The sequence below is a fragment of the Mirounga leonina genome, unplaced genomic scaffold (genome assembly GCF_011800145.1).
Source record: "Mirounga leonina isolate KUSES-001 unplaced genomic scaffold, KU_Mleo_1.0 Mir_101609, whole genome shotgun sequence".
Taxonomy (NCBI): Eukaryota; Metazoa; Chordata; class Mammalia; order Carnivora; family Phocidae; genus Mirounga; species Mirounga leonina.
Genome location: NW_023270164.1, coordinates 1,416,803 through 1,424,673, shown reverse-complemented (window position 1 = coordinate 1,424,673; position 7,871 = coordinate 1,416,803). Strand labels below are relative to the sequence as shown.

General features: G+C 39.8%; 1 pseudogene; it reads left to right on the top strand.

Moving 5' to 3' along the window:
• The first annotated feature begins 855 nt into the window (after positions 1–855).
• On the top strand, positions 856–7,509 carry LOC118008555 (annotated as a pseudogene).
• The last annotated feature ends 362 nt before the right edge of the window (positions 7,510–7,871 follow it).

The window sequence follows — 7,871 nt, the reverse complement described above, 5'->3', positions numbered from 1 at the left end:
TCCTCTGATTCTTCAGCCCTTTCCAATCCTCTGAATCCTATACATGGACATCTCAGGGGGACAGACTGTGGATGCTAGGTTGGAAAGATATGGCAAGCCCTGCTCTCTTGCCCTCTGCCAGGACCACATCTTATGGTGAATTTGGTGTTGACAAATCAGTCCAGGGGTCGCTCTGCACAGTCTGCTTCAATGAAATCCTCCCCCAAAGGCATTCCTTTGATGTAAAGGAGGCCAGATGGTGAAAGAATGTAAATTCCAGAACAAGAAGTTTAAACTTTAATCCATAGACGTTTTTCAGCCTTTGATACTCTTCTGATAGTATGCTAGTGTGATCCAAGCAGGGGTTTATCCTTATTACTCTGTTAGTGGTGAACAAGATGGCTTGCAACAGAGGCCGGGATTGAGGAAAGCACAAGGAGGAAATATGAGTTGAGTTATCACCGGCTCTGCCCTGGTCTTAAGAATGAAGAATGAAGTTAAGAGGCACTGTGATGAATTACCAGGACTTGATGAATGTGGAATTTGGAAAGAGTGTCAATACTCTCACTGATAATATTTCCTGGCGAAGTGAATAGGAAAGTTGTTGCAATACAAACAAAAGCAGAGAAATGAGAAGTTAAAATATGCCTGGGGAAGACACGTTATTTCTTTGATTTAATGGTTGAGGCAATGTCCAACGGACACTTGTTCATCTTGAACTGAAGTTCTGAGTGGGAGATTGAGCTGGAGATCTAGGTTGGGAGTGATATGCAACAAGATGCTATATGGAGTTGTGAGTATGGTAAGATATCTGAGGAACGATGTACAGAATGAGAGAAGAGCAGAGAAGTAAAACAAACCTTTGGGGAATGCTACATGGAGGAGGAGCAGAGAATTTGTGAAAGAAGACCCCTGAACACAGAAGACAAAGTAATAGTATAGTGTTGCATAAGGTAAGAAGTTATAAGATGAACAAGATCTGGGACCGAATGTACAGCATGGTGACTATAGTTAACAACACTGTGTTATATATATGAAAGTTACTAGAGAGTAGATCTCAAAGATTCTTTTTTATAGATTTTATTTATTTATTTATTTGAGAGAGAGAGAGAGAGCATGAGAAAAAGAGAGAGAGTACATGCCGGGGGCGGGGGGGAGCAGAGGGAGAGATCCCAGGACCCTGGTATCATTACCTGAGCCCAAGGCAGACGCTTAACCTACTCAAGCCACCCAGGTGCCCAATCTCAAAGATTCTTACCACAAAAATAAATAATAATAACTATGGGAGGTGATTAATGTGTTAACTAACCTTGTTGTGGTGATCATTTTGCAATATACACATATATCAAATCTTCAAGTTGTACACCTCAAACTTATATAATGTTATATGTCAATGATAATAAAGCTGGAAAAAAAGAGAAAGAATTTGCTAAACTGTCTTCCATAGTGACTGTAACATTTTGCTGTCCCACCAGCTATGAATGAGAGCTCCCATTCCTCCACATCCTTGCCAGTATTTTACTGTTGTCAGTGTTCTGAATTTGGGCCATTCTAATATGTGCGTAGTGATATCTCACTGTTGTTTCAATATGCATTTCCCTGATGTCATTTAATGTGGAACATCTTTTCATAGGCATATTTGCCATCTGTATATCTTCTTTAGTCAGGTGTCTATTATGGTCTTTGGTCCATTTTTTAATGTAGTTTGTTTTGTTATTGTTGAGTTTTAAGAGTTATTTTTATACAACAATTCTTTATCTGATATGACTTTTGCAAATATTTTCTCCTAGTCTTTGGCTTGTTTTCTCATGTTCTTGACAATGTCTTTCACAAACCAGTTTTTCATTTTAATGAAGTCCAGTTTATCAATTATTTCTTTCATGGATCATGCCGTTGGTGCTATGTGAAAAAATTCACTGCTTTTCCGAAGATCATTTAGGGTTTCTTCTGTGTTATTTTCTAGAAGATTTATAGTTTTGGGTTTTACATTTTGGTCTGTGAACCATTTTGAGCTCATTTTTGTGAAGAGTATTAAGTTCTGTGTCTAAAATCATTTTTCCCATGTGGATGTCCAGTTTTCCCACACTATTTTTTGAAAAGTCTATCTTTGCTGCATTATATTTCCTTTGCTCCTTTGTCAGAGATTAGTTGATACTCATGTGGGTCTATTTCCGAGCTCTACATTCTGTCCCATCCACGTATTTGTCTTTTCTTTCACCAAAACCACACTGTCTTAATTACTATAGCTTGATAGTAAATTTTGAAGTTGGGTAGTGTCAGTTTTTCAGATTTGTTCTTCTCCTTCAATAGTGTGTTGGCTATTCTGTATTTTTCTCTTTTTTTCTCTTTTTTTTAAGTAAGCTCTAGGCCCAAGTTGAACTTGAACCCATGACCCTGAGATCAAGAGTTGCATGCTCTACCCACTGAGCCCAGCCAGGCATCCTTCTTTTGCTTTTCTGCATAAACTAGAATCAGTTTGTCGATATCCACAAAATAACTTGATCGGGCTTGATTGGGATTGTATTGAATCTATAGATTATTTGGAATGATTATGCTGTTAAAAATTTAATAAGTTGATCTTGGCTGATGGACCAAATTATGTCCAAACATTAAACAACAAGAGGGGCGCCTGGGTGGCTCAGTCGTTAAGCGTCAGCCTTCGGCTCAGGTCATGATCCCAGGGTCCTGGGATCGAGCCCCGCATCGGGCTCCCTGCTCTGTGGGGAGCCTGCTTCTCCCTCTCCCAGTCCTCCTGTTAGTGTTCCCTCTCTTGCTGTGTCTCTGTCTGTCAAATAAATAAATAAATCTTAAAAAAAATAATAAAAAAATAAACAATAAGAATATTTTCATATAGCATTTACTTACAGTGGCAAGTCTTTAAATGTTCTAGCACACTACATGGACACAGTTCTGTGCTATCCACAAGCTGCTTTAACTCTGTTTACTCCATGTTACAAAGCTAGATCCTGAGAAGTCACAATTAAGGTGATTTCCAGTTATATTAGTATATCTCTACTCTGAACATTCTTCTCCTTTTTTTTTTTTTTAAAAGATTTTATTTATTTATTTGAGAGAGCACGAGCAGAGGGGAGGCACAGAGGCAGAAGCAGACTTTCCACTAAGCAGGGAGCTCGATTCGAGGCTCGATCCCAGGACCCTGGGATCATGACCTGAGCTGAAGGCAGACGCTTAACCCACTGAGCCACCCAGGCGCCCCTACCCTGAACATTCTTAATACAGAAGTCTGAAAGTCAATCCTATTACTCATGACCTTTGATAGTAACAGTTAAGCTTGTAGCTCCAGAAGATAAGTAACAATGATCAATTTTAACATAATCAGCAAATACCTTCTATTTTTGTTCAATAGGAGCTTAATTGGTTTTTGACTTGCTGAAAAGTGATTCTATTCATTTAGTTCTTGCAAGTGTGAATTATAGCTAAAACACATTTCTAAAAATTTGCAATTCAGAAGTTAGCACACTGGAAAGAGATCTATTATGACATTGGCACAAGAAAGCCTCATGCAAACAATTGCAAACAAGCTTTTATTCAGCTTTGGTAAAGACTTGACATCAGAAAACTTCTGTTTAATGTCTAAATAAAATGTTTAATGTGAGCACAATAAAGTTGTTCTTATGTTAGGCCTACATTAAAGCAAGATAGAAATAGTTTTTATAGTCAACATTCTGCCACTCTCTGAAATGATACACTTTCCAGAAAGATATTTATTACCAGTTGCCATCTTTAAAATGACAAATTCAGTTCAAAACTTGATTTCTAATATTATGTGTAATGAGAAACACTACTTGCCCTGTACATTTTTAAAAAGTGATGCCGAACAAAAGTATTACCATTGAATTTTGTATTTTCATTTAACTTTGGGAAGGATATTTATGTTATCCACCACATCATAATGGCAAAATGGCATGTCTCATACTTTGCACTTTCCTATTTAACTATTATTGCAAAAAGAACATGTTCAGAAGCCAAACAATTTGGTTTTCAATGCTTTCTTAAAATATCCCTTTGAAAACATTTCAGGGTAAAGCAAAGGTTATATATTTCAATTGATTTTTAGCATTATCCTTGTTCTTAAGACAATATCCCATAATCATAACAGTTGACTGGAGAAAAACCTTTTTTTTTTAGATTTCATTTATTTATTTATTTTAGAGAGAGAGCGCAAGAGGGAGGACAAGCAGAGGGAGACGGACAAGCAGAGGGAGAAGGACAAGCAGACTCCCCGCTGAACGGGGAACCAGAGACAAGGCTCAGTCCCACTGAGATCATGACCTGAGCCAAAATCAAGAGTCAGAAGCTCAACCGATTGAGCCACACAGGTGCCCCCTGAGAAAAACTTCTTTTAAAACACAAAACATTTAAACAAGCTTATTCCATTTTACTTTTATAAAATATATATTAAATACTATTTTCTAAAATATCAATAAATGAAGAAATCCTTTCCTTTCTTTTTAAAGATTTATTTATTTATTTATTTTAGAGAGAGAGAGAGCCGGGGTGGTGAGAGGCAGAGAGAGAAAGAGAATCCTGAAGCAGACTCCCAGCTGAGCATAGAGCCAGACACAGGGCTTGATTCCAGGACCCTAAGATCATGACCTGAGCCAAAATCAAGAGTCCGCAGCTTAACTGACTGAGCCCCCAGGCATCCTCTTTTCTTACTTTTTAATGAGAGATCTTTGAGATTTCTCTTTCTTCTTGAATATACACCAAACTACATCTTAACATCCTGAGCAAGCCATCCTTTAATTTTTGTCAGTTAAATGATGTGCAGCTATTTCAGGGCTTCCAAAAATATTGTAATAACTAAGAATCACTTTATATAAACTCTAGTTTTAGTTTATTTTATGTATCATAAGAATATGTAATATTTTCTCAAAAATGATTTTTTAAAAATCAAAGTTCATCATCAAAATATGATTGCTTCTTATAATCCCGTGCTATGTGAGAAACAGAGTCTGAATCTCCTACCTACCTCTTCTTGTCTCTGAGACCTGGGCCATGTTATTCAACCCCTCCCATCCTCAATTTCCTCATCCATGGAATGATAACATAAATAGTTCCCACATAATCGGCTGTTAGGCCATCAATGGGTGATAGTGCTACGAAGCCACTAACAGAACATGCAGAAGGCACTAAATAAATGTTAGGTCTCCCCATTATGTTATGCAATTGGATTAACATGACCTCAAGTCCCAATTATATTATTCTCTGGTTGTGTGACCTTGAGTTATTTAGTTAACCTCACTGAATATCAGGTTTCTTATTTGTAAAAGATAGATAATATTTAACCTCTTGGGATGGGTATGGGCAGTAAATGAGAATAAATGAAATATGCTAATTTAGTAGGGGCTCATTTAATATTTATCACTCTTATTTAAGATGCTAACTCCCATCTCCACCCTATCTCTGACCCTCACATTTTGGAAAACAGTTTTTGACACTGAAAAAATCATGTAGGCGATATCCTTTGCATGTTAGCACTGTGTTAATTGAAATTTACCTTTTTTTAAGGCTTTTTAAAATTTATTTATTTGAGAGAGAGAGAGAACACAAGTGGGGGGAGGTGCAGAGGGAGAGGGAGAAGCAGGCTCCCCACTGAGCAGGGAGCCCCATGCAGGACCCTGGGATCATGACTTGAGCTGAAGGTAGACACTTAATGACTGAGTCACCCAGGCACCCCTGAAATTTACCTTTTAATCTTCAAATAAGGCATGGCCTAGAGAAAGTCTGTTTGAAACCTGGCCTAGAAGATGCACAGTACAGATGTAACATCTCCCACTTACTTGTATCTCTCTGAAAAAACTTTGTGTAGTATGTGGAGTTCATGGAAATTCGGCTTTTGGTGATCAGTTTCATTTTTCCATATCTTCTAATAACTACTGAGCAACACATGGCTCCTTTTTTAAAAGTAAGTACTGGGACGCCTGAGTGGCTCAGTCAGTTAAGCGTCTGCCTTCAGCTCGGGTCATGATCCCAGGGTCCTGGGATCGAGTCCCGCATCAGGCTCCCTGCTCGGCGGGGAGCCTGCTTCTCCCTCTCCCTCTGCCTGCACTTCCTCCTGCTTGTGCTTGTTCTCTCTCTCTTCTCTCTCTCTGACAAATAAATAAAGTCTTAAAAAAATTAAAAAAAAAAAAAAAGTAAGTACTAACACCAGGGTGCCTGGGTGGCTCAGTCAGGTAAGCGTCTGACTTCTGCTCAGGTCATGATCTCAGACTCCTGGGATGGAGTCCATCATCGGGGTCCCCGTTCAGTGGGAAGTCTGCTTCTCCCTCTCCCTCTGCCCCTCCCCCACTCATGCTCTTTCTCTCTCTCTCTCTCTGTCTCTCTCAAATAAATAAAATCTTCCAAAAAAAAGAGTAAGTACTAATGCCATATATATGTATACATATATATTCTTTTCTAATTCTTAAGAACATTTGATATAGGTACAGTTATTTCTACTGTTTTACAGAGGAAGAAACTGAGGCACAAAAGAGCTTAAGTGAGTTGTTGACATTCACATAACTTCTCAGTGACAGAGATCAGATTTTAATTATGGCAATTTGTTTCTAGAATCTTCGCTTTCTATTTCTGTGCCATACTGTCTCTCTTTTATGTTGAAAGAAACCTAGTGACGCTCTTTTCTGGTTATTGTGGTGCAGCACCCTGAGCAGCAAAGTCTCCCCTGACACCCCATACTAGGCTGTGTGGGAAGTCCGGCACAGGAAACAGTGCAAGCGCTGGAAGTTTTTGGAGATGGTGGAGCTGCATATTGGCTTGAAGAACTATGACCCTCAGAAGGACCAACGCTTCTCAGGCACTGTCAGGCTTAAGTCCAGTCCCCGCCCCAAGTTCTCCTTATGTGTTCTGGGGGACTAGCAGCACTGTGATGAGGTCAAGGCTGTGGATATTCCCCACATGGACATCGAAGTGCTGAAGAAACTCACCAAGAATAAAAAATTCGTCAAGAAGCTGGCCAAGAAGTATGATGCCTTTTTGGCTTCAGAATCTGATCAAGCAGATCCCACTAATCCTGGGCACAGGCCTGAATAAGTCTGGCAAGTTCCCTTCCTTGCTGACCCACAATGAGAACATAGTGGCCAAAGTGGATGAAGTGAAGTCCATGAACAAATTCCAGATGAAAAAGGTGCTGTGAGGGGCGCCTGGGTGGCTCAGTTGGTTAAGCGACTGCCTTCTGCTCAGGTCATGATCCTGGAGTCCCGGGATCGAGTCCCGCATCGGGCTCCCTGCTCGGCGGGGAGTCTGCTTCTCCCTCTGACCCTCCCCCCTCTCATGTGCTCTCTCTCATTCTCTCTCTCCAAATAAATAAATAAAATCTTTAAAAAAAAAAAGAAAAAGGTGCTGTGTCTGGCACTGGCCATTGGCCACATAATGATGACAGATGATGAGCTTGTGTACAACACCCACTTAGCTGTCAATTTCCTGGTGTCTTTGCTCAGAAGGAATTGGAAAAATGGCTGGGCTTTATACATCAAGATCACCAAGGGCAAGCCCCAGTGCCTGTACTAAGACACAACTTGATAAATCCCAGTGCTGGGGCTCCTGGGTGGCTCAGATGGTTGGGTGTCTGCCTTCGCTTCAGGTCACAGTCTCCAGGTCCTGGGATCGGCCCCATGCGCAGCTCCCTGCTCAGTGGGGAGCCTGCTTCTCCCTCTCCCTCTGTCTCTCCCCCTGCTTGTGCTCTTTCTGTCTCTCTCTGTCTCAGATGAATAAATAAAATCTTTAAAAAAATTAAAAAAAAATAAATCCTAGTGCTACCATTGAAGAAGAAAGAGAAAGAAAGAGAGACAGAAAGAAAGAAAGAAAAGAAAGAAAGAAAGAAAGAGAAAGAAAGAAAGAAAGAAAGAAAGAAAGAAAGAAAGAAAGAAAGA